Raw genomic sequence first — 23,557 nt, 5'->3', positions numbered from 1 at the left:
TAGCGTTCATAATGGTTTTCATTAAAGTTATGGAATATTTAGGAGCAGAATTTTCAATCTGCAGGGGAATAGTCAACTATACCCATGGACCGTCAGTGTGCTGGTAATTATAAACAATGATGAATTTACTTGTTCAGTGATGGTTTGGTGAAAATGGTTGTTATTGAAATCTAAGATGTTACTCTGGGTAAAAGTAATTTATCTCCGATCCATATTTGCTTAGCTGTTTTTCATCTGTATTAAACCTTCCATAAACATCTCCTGCTTAATAGCCTGTCATTCGTGCAAAGGGCATTTTAAATTTATGATTCACATGTTTAGAATCTGTTTTTAAAAATGTCTCCATTAAGAGAATCACATTACACCACAAAAGCATACTTGACTCAACCAAAGTAAATTACATTTTTTTTTTAAAAGAGCTTGATTACAACAAATCTGTGAAGGAGATATTCATATTAATCTGAGGCTGTTACACTTTTATGAGATACAATGTCACTTACTGCCTGGGCACAAAATGTTTCCAACTGGCATATCTACCCTCAAGTGCAGGGAACCTGGCATCTACATGCCTCTCTGCCCAGTGTGCGCACACTACACAGAGTCAGGCCTCAGGATGAGAGCTGGGAGAGGGAGAAGCCTGTGCTGTTCACTCAGAAAGCTTCCCTGTAGAGTAGGAGCTTCCCCGTCCTTTTAATCCTTCATCGCAGATGACCTGCTCGACATCGGAGAAGAGAATCCAAGAAGCCCGAGGACATCTGTTATCAGCAGCTCATAACTGTGTGGGGGCTGCATGTCAGTTTAGTACTCAGGTGCTACAACACGTCTGGGCTTTATTTTGAATAAAATCAAAAGATATTGTGTCACAGTCTTGCCTGAGCGTTTCTGGTGTAAATGCAAAGCCTAAACAATAAAACCCTCAGAAACATGTAACAGAGTGACTTGGTAGCTAGTATTTTGTCTTTGCCCTCTGCAGCTCAGTAGGTATGAGATGAAGCATTTTTTAAAGGACATTTGCAGGATTTTGTTTGGACAGTTTTTTGTTATTTCAAATGTTTTTCCATTACTGACGCTCTGAAGAAATTAAACAATAGCTCTGAAGCTATTTTAACTCTGATGCGCAGCAATTTTAAACCACACATATAACATTTAGTACCTGCAAGCTGTCTCTGCCCTGAAACACTAACTGATCCATCCTTTCCTCTATAGGAAACTTTCTGTTCATCAAACCAAAATGCAGTAGACTATTCTTCCTTCTAAGGTAGAAAGAAAGCTTAAATTCAAAATGTGCTTTGTGCATAAAAAATGAATTATTTCTGGAAAAGCATTATAACCTTCATTCTGGTGTCTGGAAAATCTTGAGAGACTTAATTGAACTGCTAACTGTTAAAAAAAAAGTCTTTCTCCAACCAGCCAGCAAATTACTTCACAGGGATCGCAACTTCCATTAGCGTACTATAAATTAATCCATAACAAGCCACATGGGCAACACTCAGCTCGACTTCTATCATGGCCCCATCAGAAACACTTCAGGGAAATCTGCGGGGGTGAAGAGAAACTTGTGGCCCGTTCGAAAATCAGCCCTGGACTATAAAAACACACACCAGAAAAGAGCCACATCTCCATCATGTAAACAAAAGGTGGGTGGTAGGCCCTCAAGCCTTTCTGACGGCCAGTGGCGGCAGTGATGAATTTGTGGAGTTATCTAATTTTCCACTGTTTTAATTAGAGGCCAGGTTCCATGAGGCCTAACAGCTGTGTTCTTTGTACTGACTCCTGTAGCCTGACAGAGAAAAATTTCGACTGTAGCTTTTGCCAAGCTTTCAGCCTGACCTGAGTGAATGGAACTTCTGGGATTCATAAACTGTGGTTTCCAGGCAAATTGTACTTTTTCTTTTTTTTTTTTTTGCTGTGTATTTTATTTTTCTTTTTTTAGCTGTTGCAGCATGCAAAATTATGAGGATGTAATTAACCCCTTTCATGCTAAATATAGAAGTAATACAGCGAGACAATGATAGACTGGCAAAGGGTATCAGGTATCTCACAGAGCAGCTCTCTCGTGGCTCAGGAGCTCAGAAATATTCTGTCATTAGCTGGGCTTGGATATTGACTCATTAAGTCGAACTTGTGTTTAACGCATGTGATAAGGCTGTACAGGTGGGATAACAACAGAATCATAAGCAGGCATTACCAAAAGACTGCCATTAGGCAAACGGTATGTACAGGACTCCGAGAGGCCACGCAGCCCAGAGGAAGGGGGCCCAGACCTGTTGGCTCTAACAGAGCTGTACTCTTGAACGTGTGGCAGCAAGGAAGTGGGTGAGGTGTCTCTTTACTCTGGGCACTGCTTCAGCACAAGGCTCCCCCGTTTGCCTCACCCCACAAACCACAAGGACGGAGAAGAACTGAGCCTGCCCTGCTCAGTTTTAAAACGTCACATGAAGCTGGCAAGATTGACACGGGGGGCCTGGGATCAAATCCATGGGTGCTGTCTGTGTGGAGTTTGCATGATCCTTCCAAGTCCAAAGACACGGCCCTGGTGTGTGTGTGTGTGTGTGTGTGTGTGTGTGTGTGTGTGTTTCCTTGTGATGGACTGGCACCCTGTCCAGGATGTGTCCTGCCTTTCCACGTTGCTTGCTGGGATAGGCCCAAGCTCCACTGCGACCCTGTGCTGGATAAGCAGTTAGATAATGGAAGGATGGATGGCCATTAAGCTTGCTAATCAAAGACAGCTGAAGTCTGAAGCAAGTAAAGCAGTTTTCCTCGATTAATTCAAATCAGATTGTACAGATTGTAGATGACTACATGGATATAACAAACACAACCTGGGTGCAAGATCTGTTGCTGAGTTTCATCCCACCACACTGCAATGATTTAATTGAACTAATTAAGAGGAAAAGAAGTCAGATCAGCTGTGTTTTCCAGGTCTTAATCTGGAGATGAACGATAGAAGGGTCCCTCTAAAACCCTAGTGTTGCCCACGCTGACCCTGACAGAGTGTCAAACAACATCCGACCGGGGTCTCAGCCTCAGTTCCTGGAGATACAGGACTCTGGTTTCTGTTCCACCCACAGTTGCATCGTTGGTCTAATTATTTCATTAGCTTCATAATTGTAATACTTCTAACCAGACCTTGAGATAATTCATAAGCAACCATACTGGAATCAACACAACTTTGTAACCATAAAAGATTAAGAAAATCCTCTATACTGTGCAAAATAATTAGGCTAATTCATTAATCAGGCTGGAATAAAAACAAGAAAACACAAGGCCCTCCAGACACCCCTGCTTTTGTGGTAAAACATGTTATAAAGATGCTAAGCAACTGATGCTTTTAATAGATAATTTGCCATGTTATTAGCATTTTTATAAAAAAAAGCATTATTGAAACACATTCCCTTTATCTTTCTGCAATTAATCTAAACTTTTCCACAATTTTCCCTTCAAGCAGGAGTTTTACAAATAAAGAAAATGAAATTAAATCAGATCTACAGTATAATGATCCAGTCCAGGCAGTTTCTACATTGTTCATTTGTGGTGATTCAACAAATACATGACAAATATAAACATAAATATGTCGAGAGACATCTCTGTTTTTTTTAAGTTAAAAAAAGCTCACGTGCAGCCTTGAGGAGAAAAACACCATAAAAGCGAAAAATTCTGATTTTTATTTACATTTACGTGGAACACGAGAGAACTGACTTTTAAAAAAAATATTTCACAGTAACAGAAATAATGCAAAACGGAAAGAAAAACACTCTCCCGAGATAAATAAGATCTCAGAAAACACTAAACCTCCAGTCATCCTGCCCTTGGTTTCAAGAGCTTTATCATTCAGGCTCAGGCATTAAATTAAAAGCTAGGTAAGTGTTACTCTGTTCAGAATGGATGGATTTCACAGCATGGTATATTAGGAAGATGAATGTATTCGGTCCTTTTGTGCTTTAAAATCACTCTATTCTGAACAGAGTAACACTGCAATGCTCCTCGTAATTCTCATCGAAAAAAAAAAAGAAAAGCCAAAAATGAACAGTTTCCTTCAAAACATTCTTAACATCCTCTTATGGTGAAACACATCAAAGTCATTCATTGTATTTGGAACAAACAGTGGAAGGACCAACATTAAGGCCTTGAAGAGATCTTGATGTTGTTCAGTTCTTTATCGATTTGAAGATACTCTTTTTTCTTCCTTCAAAATAAGTGCACAAGAGATGAATAAAGATGCTTTAACAGCCAGCAGAACAGTTCCAGACATTTCTGTTTTCAACTGGGTCACACCACTATAATATATACTTGTTGAGCAAGGAAAATGAAGCATTTCAACAATATTTATGACAATCTGAATCAGAAGCCTTTGGAAGTTTACCGAAGTGGTACCGAATGATTGTTTGTCCCTTGTCAAAATATGAAGTAAACTGTTATTTCTAGAATTGTGCTATAAGTCCCAGCCTGGTATGATTACCTAAGGGTAGCACAAGCCATGCATTTTCTTCTCATCAAAATAACTAGTATTTTTATGAGTAATTTAAGTGTATTTTTTTTTTACAAAGCTGCATGTATTTGATAACATTTATCACTTTTTTTTTCAGTTTAAAAAAGTAACAGTTTTGCATGATTTTGATTTCATTAATTTTATTTGTATTCTACTTCTTTTGCTGCTGCTCCCACCAGTAATACAAATTTTTCTGTGTGTTGTAGCAGATTTTGTAAAAGACCATTATTAATGTGAATTTACAAAAAATACATTACTACTCATAAAAATAATCAGGAAAGCAAGTTTCCCTTTAAACAAGCTAAAACTCCAAACCCAGTTGAACAGGACAACAGTTATGAATGGATGTTATAAATCAGGAGTTTGTTCCCATAGTGAAAAAAAGAGAATGAAAAGTGTATTTGGCAAATACACCACAACATATTATATTTGTTTGTTAAGTCTCTCTGGTGTGACAGGAGCCGTTTGCAGGTTTAGTGAGATGAATCAGTCTGCGTGTATACTGAGGTGTGTTTAGGATAATTGAGGTAGATAGCGTTTATTATTTTGTGAGATTTTTCCTGCAAGAATTTTCTTTAAAACAATATTTAAAATAAAGATTAAGTGGCCTTATGACTACTGGCCTAAAAAATGTAACAGAATCGAAACTTTGTTTATTCTCCTTAATTTTAAAATCTCTATTAATTTCGTTTTGTTTAAGGTTTTGTACTTTATTAAGTTTGAGTATGTTGTATACTAGTACATATGTATGAGAATCGTAAAGAATAATAAATATTGCGGGTGGGATTTTTCATTTATTAAATGCTGCAAAAATAGACGAGCTGCCCTTGAACTCCGCAACTGAAATGTTTAAAGTAAATTATTGTGACATAAATACATAAAATTTATAATACAACAGCTAAATAAAGTTTAAAAAAATTGTGAAGGCATAAACAATCAGTTAGCAGACAGGGTATAATTTGCACAGGCAGCTGAAAACAGCTGAGCAGTTAAGAAACTGCTCCACTCTAAACATAGTTTTTACAAGCGCAAACACACACCACGCTCGCCACGCTGAAGTCTATAAAGCCAGCAGCTCTTCGGTTCATAATGACTTTAAAGAGTGCTCGTAATTGGTAATTCTTATGTACAACAAATTAAAAAGAACAGTTCAGTTGTCCTAAACAGACAGGATATAAATTACCTTTCATTACCAATTCTGACAACTAAGTGAAAGCTATTGTTGTTTTATTTTTTTCTAGAACAGCTAACAATGCCCTCTTGACTTGAACACCGCGGTGAAAAACACACAAGTGGTGATCCGTAACCTCTCGTTACACAGGTAAAATTATTTGACTGCAGCAATTAAGAGTGAAAGTCAGTGGTTTTTGCCACCTGCACTTAAATGTTTTTGTTGTTGTTTGGTTCGCTTGTCAGTAAATCACGTGTGATGGTGGGGGTTTGTTTCTGTTACGGTAAGATCATAATTTCCATGTTACTAAACACACGCTTATGAAGGATCTTTAAAATACCTTTTACATAATCGGAGCTGGACTCAGGTTGTGCAGGCTGCAGGCTGGTTTGTCGTTATTGGGGACTGTTTCCGTCTCACGTCACTCCCGACCGCTGCCGTTGGCAGAGCGGGCTTGAAAAAGAGTGTATGCGGGCCTGTTGGTTCACACCTCAAAGGGTGTGTGCTGACTTCCTCTCTTACAAGCTGCTCTCTTCCAGCAGCCAGAATAATAATTTACTGGAAACAATGGAAGGAATGAAAGAAGAAAAAAAAATCCTTACACAAAATTAAAAAAAAAGAAAGCGCTTCTGAGAAGTCTCATCAAAGCCAAAGCTTGCAAGGAAGGACCAGGCACAGAAGAAGCTCCTAAGTGTTCAGCAGACCTGAGAAAGCCTCCGTCATGAACAGAGTTCATCCCCTGTTCCCAGGCATCTTGTTCTAGGGCACGGAGCAACATGAATGTTCCTCCTTTGTTTATTTCATGGAGGTAATGCAAACCACAACCAAAAAGGAAACAGAACCAAAGCACACAAATAGTACTTAAGTTCAAGTGTATTTTTGGAAAGAAAAGAGGATGGGATCATACTATACTATTCTGTGTTATGGTAAAGCACTTTCATCCTGTCTCAAAGTGTCTCACATATCCCAGAGGGGTCCCTCTCTTCCACCAGTGACCTGTAGAGCCCATGTGGACAATCTGCACAAGCCCCCCGCTCATCACATCAGACGGAGCAGTGAGAAAGTACTTTAGTTCTGTACAAAGTCTCCTGGCATTTAAAGCAACATACGAGAAGCCAATGCACTTGCATGTTTCAAAGAAAGAACCTTAATGAGGTCCCAGATTCAGTAAGAGAAGACACTGTTTCAACACAAGAACATTATAAACAGAGGAGACAATTCAGCACATCCTGATCGTTTGAATGCTCATAGGTGATTAATTCCAGAATCACATTCATCCATTTCTTGAAATAAATTAGTGTATGAGCTCCATCAGTGTGACAGGGTAGCTTGCTCCAGACTCCTGCAATCCTTTGTGTACAGCCTTACAGCGCACCTCACTTTAGTCTGCATTATCTCTGGTTTGTGGTTCTCGCTGTTTATCTTGGATTGACCTGGTCAGTGTCTCTGAGAATTGTGAATACTTGGATCAAGCCCCTTTGTAGTCTCCTATGTTCAAGATTAAATGCATTACGTTCCGAGTTTCAGAAAGCCTGTTGTCTCTTTGTGAAATGTTTTCTCTTCTGTTTTTGTCTTCTTACGTTCTTCCTGAAGCCTCTCTTTCTAAGCAGCACAGAAGAAACACTTCATGCACAAGCTGCAACTGTGTTTTCTATCGAATAATGAGAACCTGGCAGCCAATAACACGCCTCTACAGTTGTCTAAAAGGCTATATACGAGATAATTATCATTTCTTCATTGTAAGTTCTGAAGAATTTTAAAACCAATCTGTTTTGATCCCAATCCACAATCCAGAAGGGCTTCTAGTTTTCTTCCCAGTCCTCTTTGTTGACGTTTTCTGAGTCTCGACAGGTATTTTATGACCTTAACCAAGTTATTAATGGGCAATGTATCCTTCACCTTGCACTGCACTTCCTCCCTGTGAAGTTCAGGAACCTGCTTTTCTTAACAATAGAGCTGCAGTACAATTCGACAGTGCCAGGCCTGCTAGCCACTCGTTATCACAGGCCTGCAATGTCCACACAGTTCCCACTCTCTGCACACACCAGCAAAAAAAAAAATCTGCCTCTTATCTTTTGCTATAAGTAGTACTTTTTTCCACTGTTTCCCCCAGCTCCCTAACCACCTCAGAGCAAAGGAAAGCCCTGTAACAGCACAATGTAGTAAGATTCAAAGAGTCTGGTTTTCCTGGCTTGAAAAAAATGCATTTATTAGGCAATGGCCGAGCTTCCAACATCACATTGTACAACTTCACCAAAAACGAGAAAAAGAGACTCAAACACAGCAAGTGTTGTCAAGTGAGGTAGAGCTGAGCTTTAAGCAATCGCATTTTATTTGAAGTGAATACTGACAAATGCATTAAAATTGAGGATGCGATCCCACTAACAGATGAAACCAATATCTTCATACATTTCCTCTGAGCATATGGTACATATCTTAGCTGCACGTTATTTTTTGTGCTGATTGTGAAGAAATGACTGAAGTCCTTTCAAATTCCATAAATAGAGTGTTGGGTAATGAAGTCTGTTCGCCTGTGGTGTGATCTGGGCCAGGTCTTTTAACAGAGTGATCTGAAACATCTGAACTGTGCAGGTGTTCCCAGATCTCCTTTCCGTGCCTCCTTCTGTCATCTGTTTGGGGAAATTGAGAGTGAATTACAGAATTCACAGGATGTTTAGCCTCACAGAGCCAGCAACTTGGCTTTTAGGGGAAAAAAAAGATGGCAGAAACGGTGAGCTCTGAATTCTCCTTCAAAGAAATGCAGGGTGTATTTAGCAAAGCATGTACAGTTGTTCTTCATCTTCACTTATAATGAATAATGGATGTTTGAAACACTATTTGTCATTTGAATGCATTTTGTCTGCAATGTGTTAATTGTACTTGTGTGGGACCTGGTGGAAGAATGCTTTCTTGCTAGACTTTCTCAGCAGGCGTAGCTTTGTAAGTCTTGAGGGAAATTCAGCTTCATTTTCTAATGCAATTAGCCCTTTAAGTCTCATTCCAGAGATCCCAAACAAGACACGGAGAAAGATTGTGAATTCCTGTCTAATGCAATTAAATGCCTTATCCTAGCATAGGACTATGTGTTGGTGCTACCCTTGCACTGTGGATTGAAGTTTAAAACGGCAAAATAAATATGTATATATATATATCTTTAAAACTTATGAGATGGAGTTTTATAAACAAATTTAAAAGTATCATTGCAGTTTACGTCTAATTTCAACCTAAACATTTGACTGGCTTTCATAACCACTTTTCTACATTTTATCATTAACTGCATGGATATTTTTTTCTTTTAATTTTTATTTTTTAATAAAAGAAAGAAGTCACTGTTGACTTTTTATCTGATAATCTAAATCTGTTATTTATATCTACAGTATATCTATCTATATAAGAATTAGATAATCAGAGGCTACAGACTTCATGCAGAGCCCAGGAAAATCTGATTGTTAAGAAGGCCTGTAGTGCAAATTTCATGAGCTTCTTTTTTTCTTTCATAAGCGATAATGCCAATTGATTTGGATTAATGTTTGAACTGAGAAATACACAAATATCAGGCACATCTGCACTCCATAACACAGTTTTCTGGGCCAAAACCAACTTAAATTAATTCATATGAAGCACAAAAGAGGACATTAAAATCAATTGTTTGAAATGAAAGCAAGGGTCAAAACCAAAGATGCTTAACTGACGCCCCTGAGAAGGTTCTTTTAGTTCAGATCTGTCGGAGGAGTTGTAAAGAGGCCAGAGCCGGCCTCCCTCAGCTACTCTCGCTGTGCTGTGCGTTGCATCTACAGCTCACCCCTGTCAGTGGATTTCACATCTGGTTTTACAACGCCATTCGGGCCTGAGCCGACAAATGGAATTTAGCAGTGAATTCATTTACAGTTCCCCTAAGTAACATTAACTTGTTAAAGGCATTAACCCTAAGACTTTACAGTTAAAAAAGGAGTTTGGTTTATTGTTTTCATCCTAGGGAGAAAACCTGCAGAAAGACACTCAGGAGGAAAGCAGGGGGTCAAAGGTCATGCAAACATTGATTTTCAAGATGGCTGCACACGTCAGGGGAGTCCAAGCCTATTATGAGAACCAGACAGCTCAGATCTACCTGGTGTTGCTCACTTGCTTTATGAGCAGGAACCCTATTGTTTTCAATAATACAGTATCTGAGGCATGCAGTGCCAAATAAAACTTTATAGCCTGACATTTACACATTCTCGACTGGGTTTATGTTGGGAGTTTTTTTACTGAATTACAAAATCACAGAAGAAGTTCGTGCTGCAGCTCACTGTGTGATCCTGGTTTGCTGTCCAGAATGGTAAACAGAGTAAAGCTCTTTGATTTATTTCTTACAGTGTACCCTGACATGTCAAAATGAAGGAAGGCCTTTTCACCTTTTTCTTTCCTGTGATCAGTTAAGGAGCAGACATGGGGCTGAACACAGACCAAGGATTTGTTTTTAAGTGTGAAACAAACTCAATTGGTCTTGTGTGCCAAACTATTAATCTGAAAGCAGTGCATTCAGTATTGGGAGTTACTATTAAACTGTATCACAATACAGACTCTGGGCTTCTGGCTTTTGTCTCTGCACAGATATAAAAATACTTCTAAAAACAGGGAAAACTCCGTTTAAAGACACTCCAGTCTGGATTAAGGCTAACAACTACAAAAAAATAAACATTTTGGTTATGTGTTGGTTATAAAAAGCTAGATATTTTTATAGAAATGCATAGAACATAGAATATATCTTATTTAAAGTAAAGTAAAGCAATAAGGACCTTCTAAAGATAATTAAGGATAAGAACTCCAAAAGAATAATTCAGTTGCATGTGAATCTCCAAAGTAAAGACTCCTATGAAATGTTTTATGATTATTTCCACATGTTCAAAATGTCAAGATTATTCAGCACCCTTTGGCACATGAACACAAATTATTTAATACTTTGTGCTGCGTAAACCTAGATCTTGTGCTTTTATATAAAAAAGGAAAATTCTGTAGTATGCTGCTGAGCAATACATACTAAATGTGGCATGCACCCTTGTATAAATAAACTCAATATATACATTTAGTCTAATAATCTCATTAAGTTACAGAAAAGAGCCAAGTGTGTAACCCTAAGATCCAAGTGGTACTCATCTCTCGATACACATGGGTGCTATTCTGGGGAACTGATTGCTACTGCATTAAGGACACAATTAATGGTTTCCAAGATGTCCCACTGAAATCAGCCTCAGGCTCAGCGAGCCACCCATTCCAGGATTCCAGCTCCAGCACATGTCGAACACTGCAGCCTGCGTGCTGACTCCCATCCTTTCCTTTGACCTCATTATCACACCTGCCAATCTCAGGCTTCTTAAACCCACAATTAATATTTCCTTTCTTTTATCGGCCGTGTCCAGCAAGAAGTGGGAAATATCATCTTAGTCAGACATTTAAAAAAAATCACAAGAATGTAATATGAAACACAAAGAGAAACAGACATCAAGGACTACATTAAACTCAGAAAAAAGAACCTCTCGGAGAGGAAAAAACCCCAAACAAACTTTACACTGAGACCTAACAATGATATCTGTATTATGTGTAACATTAGAGAGATTATTCATAAACTCTGCTGGCTGTGCTCCAGCAGTCCTGGAAATACAGTAGTGACTCATGTGTTTGACACAAACTCATTCTATTTATTTTATAAAAATTACACTGTTTTGCATTGCATTTGAAAGAAATACACCTGTTGTGGGAGCATTCTGACTGCGGGAACTATACATTACAAGCATTAAAAGTAAATTAAATGTGAAATATTTTAAGAATCTGGGAAAAGAGAAAGCACGGTCTATTTCACAAAATGGGAGAGAAAACAGAGAATCACTAGTTAGACGATCTTTGTTATCTCCAGGTATAGAGAAGCCCGGCTACACCAAATTCTTACATTCCCCAAAGATTAGTATCCTATCTCATCAAAGACTCAGCCTATGGGATACTGTCAGACAGTGTGTATTCCTGATTCTTTTTTATTTTGAATGTATGAGTAGTTGAGGTGCATATTAATAACCATGACGTTTAACATACTCTGAGTGTTGGAGGCATTACTGTGAATTATTATCTACAATGTTATTTTTTAAAAACCCGCCACAAAGTGGTTTATTCCCTTTACTGTTCTTTAAAGATACAATGCCACTGAGTACCTACTATTCTAGAAATATATTTTCCATTTTTGGGGGTCCCATACTTAGAGATGTGTTATCCAGTAAACATGGAAGTATTTTCCTGGAGGAATCCTCCCATGTCTCATGCAGAGAAGAAAACTAGAATATCTTTTTGTCACTTCTGTCTCCTGGGCCTTGTTGAAAAGCTCTGTTCTCAACTAAGTTCATTGTGAAACTTAATCTAATATTAACCACTCCTTTGTATTATTAGCTCTAACATCCCGGGCATTTTGACTTCTCATATTAAAGCGTAGTACTGCGTTGCTCACCTCTCAACACAGAGAAACAAGGTGAGAAAAGTACAGGACATGAACAAAGGGCTCTGCAATGAGATTTCATATTGCAATTTCAATTTCAAACTTTATTTAATCCAAAAACAAAATACATTTGTTAAACCGTGGCCTGGACAATTTCAAAACCTCCGCTCGCTGCCAACAGGAAATCCTACATGTGTCACTCAGCACTGGAAGCTTCCTGCACCCAAAGAATGGAAGGTGGACATCGGGGCTCAGTTTTAGAAATCTGTTATTGTCGAACGGGTGAAATTTTTTATTTTAACCTGGGCCAGGGTCTTTGCATTACTGGACTAAGAAAATGTTTTTGCTGACATTTACTACATTAATCTTACCCTTAGAAGTCTTCAGTTTGAGGATTTGAGTTTTGAATAAAATATTAAAGTTAAAAAATACACATACATTATCTTCTATGAAATACAGTGAAAAGTGTTGAATTGACTGTAAATCAAACTGCAAGTCTACATGCTCTACTGCAATCTCATTAAGAATATGGTGTATGGTTTTGGTTGTGATGTTTGAAAAAGACACATTGCTACTCTGGCTTTAATTTAACTAAGAGAAGAAGTTAAAGAACTGCCAGACAGAGACAGCTTAAATGAACTAAATATCTTTAGTCTAGAGCTAAGCACATCACAAGCATTACAAGGGGACCTGAAACAAGTTTTAGACTCTCACAAGCTGTGGACAAAGGGAGTCCAGAGAACTGCTTCGGGGTCAACAGTAAAATAATGCATAAAGGACAGAAATGAAAATAAGAAGTTACTGAAGTGAAAACAGGAGGCACTATTGTCTCAGGGACATCTTAGCCAAACTAAGAACCCAGTTCCTAGAATCCTTTAGGAAACAGCTGAGGTCATTTAACTACCAGCAGCTAAACAAGCAAGATGCTCTAATGGCCTCCTCTGGTTTGGAATCTTTAGGTTTTTGAGAAATCAGAAATGAATTGGTGTTTGGTGAACAACAGGAATGCCACTCTCCTGTATCAATGACGAGAGAATCTATGGATCCGCTTCAGCTCTGCTATTTTACAAATACCCTAATTACTGGAGTAATTAGAACACTTGGGCTTTCGTTTCCCGGCTACAGTGAATTAATTGACCTGCATGAGAGGCACATGATCTATGAAGCTGGGCACAAATGCAGGCCTTGCCTGCTTCCCAGCTGCAAGATAAACTCTAAAAGACATAAAACCCTCGAGGGTAAATCTCGGACTTTCCCTGTCTAAAGGCTCTATTTCCTGGCTAGAAATTCGAATGAGCTGCTGGCATTTCTGTGAGGGCACCGGGCTCACTCCAGGGCCACTGGACCCACCAGCGTGTCTCTGGACAGCGAGAGGAAACCGGAGCACCTGGAGGACACCCACTCAAGCACAGGGAGAACATGCAGACTCCACACACAGAGCGCCCCAGGTCTGGGTGTGAACCCGGGGCTCCAGCACTGTGCAGCAGTAACACTGGCCACTGCGCCACCGGGCTGCCAAGCCACAGCGATTATACAAAACTGACCACCGCCTCTCGGCATCCATGCACGTACAGTCGCGTGGGTCGCATGACCCCCGAGTGAAACAAACTCATCAGCTGATGATGTCACGAAAAGGTTTGTCTGTGGAGACAGGTGTTTATCTTGTCCTGGCTGTTTTGTTTATGCAACCTTTGGCCCCAAGTGGAAACCACTAGGCAAAAAAAAGACCCAAGAAACTCAAACTCCATTCTGGTAAACAGACACAGGGTATATTAAACATTCATATGAAAGGTCAGGGGATGAGTCATTAAGGAAATATTTGCCTGTACAGTCTGAGCCAGCATGACTTCTCCCACTCTCACTCTCTCTCCATCAGCATATTTGCTCTGTCACTGCAGTTTTAAAGCTTCAATACCACAGGGGTTAGAAAAGGGAGCACTGTTTCTCCACCAATACTAAATTATAAGCATCAGGTTCCCAGTGGGCTAGCCCTGCAACGTGTGGGGTCTTGCGTGCAGTGCTGGGCTGACTATCGATTTTCAAGCAGAAAGCAGGAATATTGTCCAGGTTTTGTTGTAAAGCTCGCCAAATTATTCCCTTTTTTTCACTTTTCTTTTATTTTTTCCAGCCAGATGTGGGAAGGCTGATCACGGAGAGGCATGACCTTTTGAAATGACAGTGCTGGAGCCAGTGTGAGAGCCTGGACAGGTACTCCTGTCGTGAGCCGATGTGGTGAAGAGATTCACTTCCAGGTGGAGGTGAAGACAGGTGTGATTAGTAAAGGTCAGGGAAGATTGCAATCCTTACGAATCTTGAAGAATTAAATATTCCAATGCTCATAATATATATTTAATGGCTTAAAAAAAACAAATTCAGCATAGTAAACCTATTCAATATTTTTAACCTTTTTATGTATTTCTGTTAGAAATTATTCCATTAACCTTCACTTTTTCCTTGGCTTTTTTTTTCAAATAACAGATCTTTAACGAATCGAAAGTTAACATAAAAGTAAAGAACACTCAAACAATTTCTTTTAATAATTCAAGCCTCTTCTAGCACCAAATGTTAAAAATGAATGTGTTTATTTGTTTATAGTATTGCATACACCCTTTGAGAAATTGTTTTAATGAAAACATCACTCTGATCAAAGTAAGTGTAAAAAAAACAAAAGTGAATGCAGATGTGAAAAACTGCTCAAAGAGCTTTGATAGAGAACTGGTAGGCTAGTGTGAGAGACGTTAACTTGTAATGAGGAAAACCCGAGTCTTTGGAACTTAAAATGTTCTGTTAGAAAGTACAAGAGTTGAATGCAGAGTTACAAATTACAAACCAAACAGAGAGACTAAGAAACCTTTCAATAATTATTTCATCCACCAGATAAGTCGGTTGATAAAAAGATTCTTATCTGCAATATGGCCTGGTGCTTGTTTCATTGCTGTAAGAAGAGATCATCGCAATGAAAAGTGAATAAGACAACAGGATGTGCCAGGTTTGACAGGAGGGCTCAACAGAGCAATGCAATAAGTTACGACTGGAAGAAGTTGCCATTTCAAGAGCTGGAAATGAACTTAAACCAGTGAAATCAGGAGTCAATTTAAAGCTCCTCCGACCTTTTATTGTCATCTCAGTGTCTTGATGTTTTATAGCTAAAAACGCCACAGACATCGAATGTAGACTGAAGCCAATCAGCAAAATTTTTTTTTAATTCCCAGCTGAGCGTTAACTAATGGTTGCACTACACATACACATGCTGGACACAGCAAATATTGAAAGGTCCAAATTGTTTCAGACAAAACTAAGTTTCACCTGCAATGTGAAACACGTTAGGGTGCATCACCTTCCACTCATCAAGCATGGTAACTAATTTCACTGTTTTCTCACTCCTACACTATTAATGCAACTGTGTTGTGTAGCAGTAGCCCTGTGTGTTATTTAGATGAATATTGAAAGAGAATATGGAATGTAGGAAGTAATTTTTAAAATACAGGAAACCATTTGCCTTTCCAATTAGAAATATGTTTCTGTGTTGCTGGAGATATTACAAATATTTTGCGAGCTTCTGGTTCAATCCAACCTGAAGCACAACAGTTTCATAGCACCTTAATGCTATAGTATTAACATTTGGATCCTTTATACTTATACTACTGTATGTTATGCATTCTATAGTCTTTTCACTGGAACATAAAAGTCAAAGAAATATAAACTGACTAGTCTCCTAAAGGGCTTCAGAACGTAGTTGAAAGAACCTGCTGAAAGGCTGTGGTTGTTCAGCAGATACAGTGTGCCAGTAATAACATTTCGCAGCCTGTTGTAAAAAATTGCAAGTATTAGACATTCCAAATTGCCCAGCCACTCAACCCCTTAGTAAAACTGAGGCTGCTTCATCCAGAAATCTGAAGAACCATGCCTTTATAATTGTTAGAATTTCTATAGTGTTTTTTAATTGTAAATGCCCCCAAAGATGTTTGCATATAGTTGAGAACCCACCTCACCCACTATAGAAGAATAGCAACCACCTGGCAACCTCATGGCAGGCATTGTGCACCTGGGGGGAACACCTCCTACTGGTCCACCAGCATCGCCCAGCCCCTTCCCAGTTTAAAACCCTGAAATGGAACGGATGTCACTGAGCATTCACTTAATGCACACATCTTTGACTCTTTGCTGGCTTACACTTAGCACAGTCTCAAACAGCTTGTTTTAAACACAGCGGGATGGCATTTAAGATTTTTTCAATAAAAGATCAATTAAATGCAAACTCTTGTAATAATCAATGAGATGTGAAAACCATTCACCAATATATTTCAGATAAAAAAGTTACCCTTTCTTAAAAGATGAGTTATAACATTTTAAACTTAGTTTATTACAAGAATATATACAAAGATTTTGTAGGGTGATATAAGGTAACACCTTCTTACCATCAGAGATTGGCATTCTTCTTTCTTAGTACTAAAAAACAGATCTTCAGAATACAAGATATTTTGGTCAACAACAGAGATGATAAGAGTTTCATAAATAATAGAATTTACCATTTGCACCTCAGGGACATAGATGTGATTTCAGTTAAATGTATGATAGTGGAGTTAATTGGAAACAACAGAAACAGCAGCAGTACTGTTTGCATAGGCAGACACAGGTCCTCGCACCTCCGTGATCAGCTGAGCAACTGAAGTACCCAGATCTTGTGCTGCTAATCAGTGGAACAGATTATCTTGCATTTTTTTTGAACGCCTTTAACACAAAAGCTGTCCAAAGCCTGAATTCTTCATTCTGCCAAATTAAACACATCTTTCTGAATAGGTTTGTTTACACTACAATTTACAGATTTTTCTGCGATTTCTTAGAAGTTAGCTTAGCCGTAATTACAGTTGGCCTGAGCTCCCAGTCTCTCCTGTGGCACAGACTCATTCACTTTTCCAAAACGGGTGCAGTTACACAAGGCCTGGTCTCCTTTGTTAGTCTGCAGCTGGCTTGACTTTTATGTGATTTTCCCAGGGTCTTCAGAGTGAGTGAAATGCTGCTGTTTCTTGACTTGTTACAACACAAAATCTACTGTGTCTTACCAACAAAACTGAACTAATTTTTCATTTTAAGTCAAAAACAGAAAAACCAGCAAATAAATATTCACAAGCACAGAAGCATGATTTGTAAAAGAAGAAAATTTTGAAGACACAGAGTAAGTCTGAATAAGTGGGAGACCAAGTGTACAGTAGATCATGTTTTTTTAAGTCTCATTAACTTTATTAATTCGGGAGTGCAGAATGTAAATCTATTCATAGTTCTGAAACTTACCGAACACTTAACTCTCCTCCACTTAAAAAGTATAAATGGCAACAGACATACCAAAAGCATTTAAATGCTGAACTGCCAATCAGTGTGCGATCTGCAGTTTAGCATTTAATCTAGTGACTTACCAAAAAATTAAAAAAAGATACTTCTGTACCACACGTACTACGTTCTGTTCTGCTGCAAAGTGACTCAGCAACAAGCAATACAGGAGGAGTCAGATCTTATACTTCACAAAAGCATTGTAAATAAGTAATCCAAAGTGCTCTTCACCCTTATTTCCATGCTGTAGATACTCATTTTCACACACAGCCGACAGAATGTCTTGGGCTATTATTCACCTCAGATGTGCAAGCGTCCGACATCATGGATGTGTAGAACTACAGGCATTCCCCAGTGGCCCTTTCGCTCAGTTTCAAACTTTCATCATGCAATTGTCTTCTGATTGCATTTTTCCAGACAGCATGCAAACCCATAGGTATACTTCAAAACCGGGAAAGTCCTCAGAACAACAAAGCTTCTGTCTGCTGCTTGCGTTCTGTGCCTATGTGGGACAGTGGCAAGTGCCACATGAGAAAGAGACCATCCACATCGCCTAATTGCAAGTGGTCCGTGATTAAAAGAGAAGAAAATAACCATGGCTCATTCGAACCTACACGTCCTGGGTCTCAGCTTTCCCATGTGCTCTGGGCAGCCCCATGACTCAGGCCGACTGCTCTCACATGAGCTGCTCTCTGTGGAGCCCTGATGGCACAGGGATCCTCCTCACCACAACAAGGCAACTTGCTGGTCTGTGGTTTCCTAACTACAGCAGCTAATAATTAAAGGCACATGAAAACATGACTCACTCCGCTATGCTCCTGGCTTTGTGCGATTCGTCTTTTACAGATTTCCATCGCAGCACATTCACTAAAATTAACGCATCTATCCTGAAACAGTCTATCCTGCACGCGGATGTGAATTTGCATGCTTGTGCTTGCCATGGAGGTTATTAGTTTCAATGATCAGCGATTCCCAATGATGACTTATCGCTTTAGTTACAGATCAGATGTGGGGCAGAAGACACTATGATTTACTAGCTCACAAAGCCATGTCAGTGCTCTCACAGGGGTCACTGTATCAGAACAACAGTAAAATTGTAAAAGCAAACTCATACAGTTTTGCAAGGATAACAAAACATCCGTTTTCTATGGTTTTGTCATCACCCATTAGGCATAAAATGGAAATAAATGTAGCGATTTCTCTAGATTAGAAAGAAATGAAAATGTGAAAAGCAACAGAATAAACACAGCTGTGGGCAAAACTGTACAATTCTATGTCTCACTCATGATAATGTAATCGCTAACGAGGCAACATCAAGGTGTACAGATATCGCCCTTCAGATTCATTCATACCCCTGATGAAACAGGAACAAAATCCATCATTTAACTGAAAGATTTACAGATCTTTGCTTAAATTCTAAATATGCTACAGTGTATTGCATTGCAGAGAGCAAAGTTATATGTATCATAAATAATTGATGTAGTCCAGGAAGCACAAGGTTCACATTTATTTGCAGCCCTGCCGTTAGTATTTTGCCAATCCTGCTGTGACCAGGATCTCACTGACAAGGTGCCTCCAGCGTGTGCTGAGAGACTCTGGCCGTCTCCTGCTGCGGTCTGCGACCATTCCTCCAGCCAGAATTGCTCTGCATCCTTCAGACCCCTTCAGTTTCCATTGGTGAACTGCCTTCTTGAGTTTGAACCACAAGTGTTCAACTGGATTGAAGTCTGGAAGTGAACAGGAAAGTTGAGAACGTTTATTTTGTGTGCAGTTAACCATCTGTTTGTCGATTTGGATGTATGCTTTGGATCATTGTCATGCTGGAATGCCCATTTTCAGCCAAGCTTGAGCTTCTTGGCAGTGTGAACCAGGTTTTGAACACTGATTATGTTTTAGTTTTTCATTATGATGGATTATTCACAACTGACTGATACAAGTGACTGTCATCTCCTTAGTCAGATAGCTGATTGTGCACAGGGGATGAGGCGATTTCACTTTTTGAATGTCAAACCAGTGAATCAAGACAGAAAACACAGAAAGGAACCAACATGCTCCATGTGTCTACACTGGCTTTGGGCCTCTGCTCTCTCACCGTCTCTCTCAACCTGGCAAGACATTGCAGGCAACCACAATCTGTCAATGACAAGCATGATGCGGGAAACCACAAGTCAAGACACCACACCGAGATCATGTGATGGCCGGGGCAGGAGTGTCTGGCCAATGCATTGACCGAGTCACGCGACCTTTGGTCCCGCTAGGACAGCGTTCCAGATGTGCTTAGTGAGCCCTCAACTGACCGTGTGGCAGCAGCTTACTTGAGGTGAGAGTGTGACAGCTGTGCTGAGGAGGCCTGTGGCAGGAACCAGTGGACAGGTACGTGCTTGACCAGGCCCAGCAAGCAGAATCCAGAATCCCTCCGAGGCAGCATTTTCAACCAGAAGGAGATCCATCACAGATCACAGCTGACAGCTTGCGTTGCTTCCAAGGATGGACACATACGCTACTAATCCACGATTTCCACAGTAAGTCTCCTGTTGATAACAGAAGCGATCCAGCTTGATTCATATACCTACTGTACGTCTTGTCTGTTCATTAGAGTGTCGGTGCACCTACTCTAGCACAAAGAACAATGTGGTCATTTTCTCTGCTAACTTGAATGTGTGGCAGCTGCAAGTGATAAGGTTCAGTTGGTGTGCAGTATGTTAACTATATTGAAAATTATTTTCAAACTATTTTAAAAGGCAAGCGCTTCATGGGAAGAACATTTATCTCACATATTTGCAATCCGCCATATATGAATACTGTACTCCTTAGGCAGATAGTGAATCACTAAGAATGAAGGCATTTGAAGGTTATGTGTGCGAGTGAATTGTACATGTTTATAGCAATCACGAAAATAATTACTGGTCTTTTCCCTGCAAGGTAACCAATTAAATCATGAGCCTTCAGAAATAATTACAATGTATAGTTGGAGAAGCGCCCTGCTTTCTACATGAAAAGTTTAAAGTGTCCTGAAACGCCAGTTTATTTATTTTGCCCTCCTGTGGTGACTGCAGATCGCCAAAGTAGCAGAAGCTTCAATATGCATCAAGTGTCGAGTTTCACGACACGCATTTATAACCGTTCATCAAACCACTGGAATCAACACTGCTTTGCACAACTGGCTACGTTTAGCTCATATAAAACGCGGGAGGGCTTTTTTCTGTTCTAATCTTTCTCTCTAAATGGGTTCTGTGGTCACAGGTACCCCTTTGTGTTGAGTAAAGGCTGGACCATGTGATGAATCGTCCTTTTTTAAGTGCCTATATAAACACTGGACCACCATAAAGATACATTTACGTTTGAGATATGCGAGATAAATGTTTACCTTAATCCTAAACACCTGCGGAGCTCAGAGATCAGTCTTCCCCAGCAGAGCTTGTCTTCTGTCAGATGTTGAAGTGATTCTTTGTTAAGGGCTGTAAACAAATTGCTTTATTTTTCAAAAAGAGTGAAATATGAAGAACAGTATTAAAACAAAACAGGCTGATTGAACTCGGTTTTGCCAGTTACGTCTAATCATATTGATTGCACAGTATTTAGTGTTTAGTATATTGTTTCTGAAGTATGGAGAAGCCTTACATCTTTCAGATGTCGAAGAAACTCTAATTTAAAAAAGAACAATTAAGAATCCCAGCGAATGAAACTCACAGCTGACTTGGAACTTGAAAAATGCAATGGTTACTTTTTGCTTGACTTACTTTTTTTGACCTGACTAAAATGTTTTTTTAATATAAATATTTTTTATGTCTTGCACTCTGTGGGTGTACGTTACAACAAAAAGGTAAAAAGAAGACATTATATGAAACTTACCCTAGTAAGCTTCCCTATAATTGTAGCCCTGCAGCTTCCTATATCCATGGAACTCTGTCCATGCTGGTCTCCGATGGGCACATATGTCAGCCACCAAACTGTCAGAACCACAGACAACTGTTTCTTAAGCCTTCATTTCACGAGGAATGACAAACACCCAAGACTAAAGCGTCATGGAGCAAAATTGTGACTTAACCCGCTTAGCTGAGGGCTGACCTCCCAGCCAGAGGAGACCGGGACCCCCCTGCTGCTACAGAGGTGGAGGTGGGATGCAAGAGACACGCAAGAGAGGGAGGGATCTGTTAGGCATTTGTAGCGTTTGGTAGAGGAATGGATTGTCAGGAGCGATTGCTAATTACTGACAGCTGATTCTGATTGAGCTTGGTTGTTGTCATCTCTCCCGAACTTTTGTTATAAACTCTATTTTGCAGGACTGGTAGCTAAGATGGACAACAAAAATGTTGTTTTATAGCCGTAAGCTCTTGACCACCATAGATAAACCTATACAGACAATCTGAAAGTCAGTGTTCTTTCAAAAAAAAACACAAGGAGGCACGTTTCCTTAAAGATATAGTAAAGATACTGAGAGAAATAAAACGGGAACTGTGGAAGAAAACTAATGGCTTTACCACAGAATATGGGGCGCGTTTTTAAGATGAGGTTTGTCAAAGTCTGCTATTCACCTTCATCAAACTTGGTCGTAAAATCGCAGGCTGTCTTCATTGTGTTGTGAACATGTGCACTCTAATTCACAGTCCATACAAAAGTTTTTCTTCTCAAAAATTTATATTTGAAAAAGGAAACGTCTCTATCAACTGGAATTAAGAGATTGCATCCGTTCACTTAGTAGCAATAGTCTAATGTCCTGATATTAACAGGCAAAACCTGTGCATACGTAATGGGTCATTTTCTACTTTTATCGTTCTTCGTCTAAACTATGGTTCACACCACTGAGTAAATTATCCAAAAACAAGAATATAAAAGTTGTGGAACTACGAGTGGGAAAGATATAAACAATATTTACTTATAATCAACTAATTTTAAATCGGTAAAAGTAGTATCCACGATTACGCCAAGGGAATGACGAGTTCTGCTACTGTATCCTGGTACTGTACCTGTGGAGACATTTGATCTTTTAATTTGAGCTTTTGTGACAGGGCTTTTTGTAGTGTAATTACGTTTATTTTTGTTCCTTGTTTTCCGTGCAGAAATCTGGTTCGGGTGTTGACAAATTGCGATTGCTTTTCTGGTAGCGTGTCCTCACGGCTCTTACTGAAAGCACAGTGTGGAGACGTGCTTAGGGCTGGGGACCTGTAGAGAAAGGTTTTATCCAAATCGTGGCTGGGGCACAGCCGTTGACTTGTTCAGCAAGTCCTTCACTCAGACCACTCCAGGAAAATGAGCAGCTGTACAAAAGAGCAGATCACACTTCCAGATATAGGCTGCCCTGCTACCCTGGATTAAAGTGTCAGTCAAACAAAAAAAAAACAACAATAATAATGATAAGTGTCTGTGTGTCTGTGTGTCCAGTGATGGACTGGTGTTCTATCCAGGGTGTGTCCTGCCTTGCTCCTGTTGCTTGCTGGGATAGGTTTCAGCTCTCCCGTGACTCTGAATTGGATTAAACAGAAGATTCTTAGATGGATAATAACGCTGAGTGTACAGACAGAAAAATGTCATGTACCTTTACACATCATGCTTTCCACTTCCACAAGTACGGTGCTTATTCCAGTTCACTCAAATATTTTAGCATCATAATAGTCACCAGATTTAACAAAAATAACTGTTTAATTACAATCGCTACCTTTTGGAAGAACACGGGACCATCTCCACTTTTCAATTATCTACTTTTCAATCTGACCAAGATATAAGGCAGACCTACAAGAGACTATGACACAACCAGTGTAAAACTGATCTTGGGACATTATGCATTTCAGATTCCAGAGTTGTGCTTGCTGTAATACAAATGTGCAGACCTCACCTGATGCTTTTTGGATGAAAGTGTTTGTATCTAAAAAGCCAGTCTATATAAACAATAAGTAATGCCCCCATGGTGATTGAAGAAAAGGGAAATAAATCGTCTGCTGTCAAATATATGAACATCATGTGTCATTTATGAGAGTCTTAAAAATATCTTATTCTGTCTAAAGATGCTAATAATTAAATAGTGATGTCCAGGATATTCATCCAAGTCATATATCTATAAATTTGTGCAGAATTGTTTTTTAAACAAAATCCAAAATGAGGACAAACTCCA

General features: G+C 39.4%; 1 long non-coding RNA gene across 2 annotated transcripts; it reads right to left on the bottom strand.

Annotated features, from left to right (window-relative positions):
• Positions 1–17,504: 17,504 nt before the first annotated feature.
• LOC107079979 (uncharacterized) lies at positions 17,505–21,570 on the bottom strand. Of its 2 annotated transcripts, none has more exons than XR_001480868.2 (4): positions 21,301–21,570; positions 20,816–20,920; positions 19,764–19,979; positions 17,505–19,175 (listed from the first exon to the last, which is right to left on the bottom strand). It is a non-coding gene; the product is annotated as an uncharacterized lncRNA (long non-coding RNA). The 2 variants fall into 2 exon arrangements; XR_001480869.2 differs by having other exon boundaries at positions 20,816–20,906.
• Positions 21,571–23,557: the final 1,987 nt, after the last annotated feature.

The sequence above is a fragment of the Lepisosteus oculatus genome, chromosome 20 (genome assembly GCF_040954835.1).
Source record: "Lepisosteus oculatus isolate fLepOcu1 chromosome 20, fLepOcu1.hap2, whole genome shotgun sequence".
Lineage (NCBI taxonomy): Eukaryota > Metazoa > Chordata > Actinopteri > Semionotiformes > Lepisosteidae > Lepisosteus > Lepisosteus oculatus.
The sequence above is the reverse complement of the archived record's forward strand: the minus strand, read 5'-3'. Positions and strand labels throughout refer to the sequence as shown.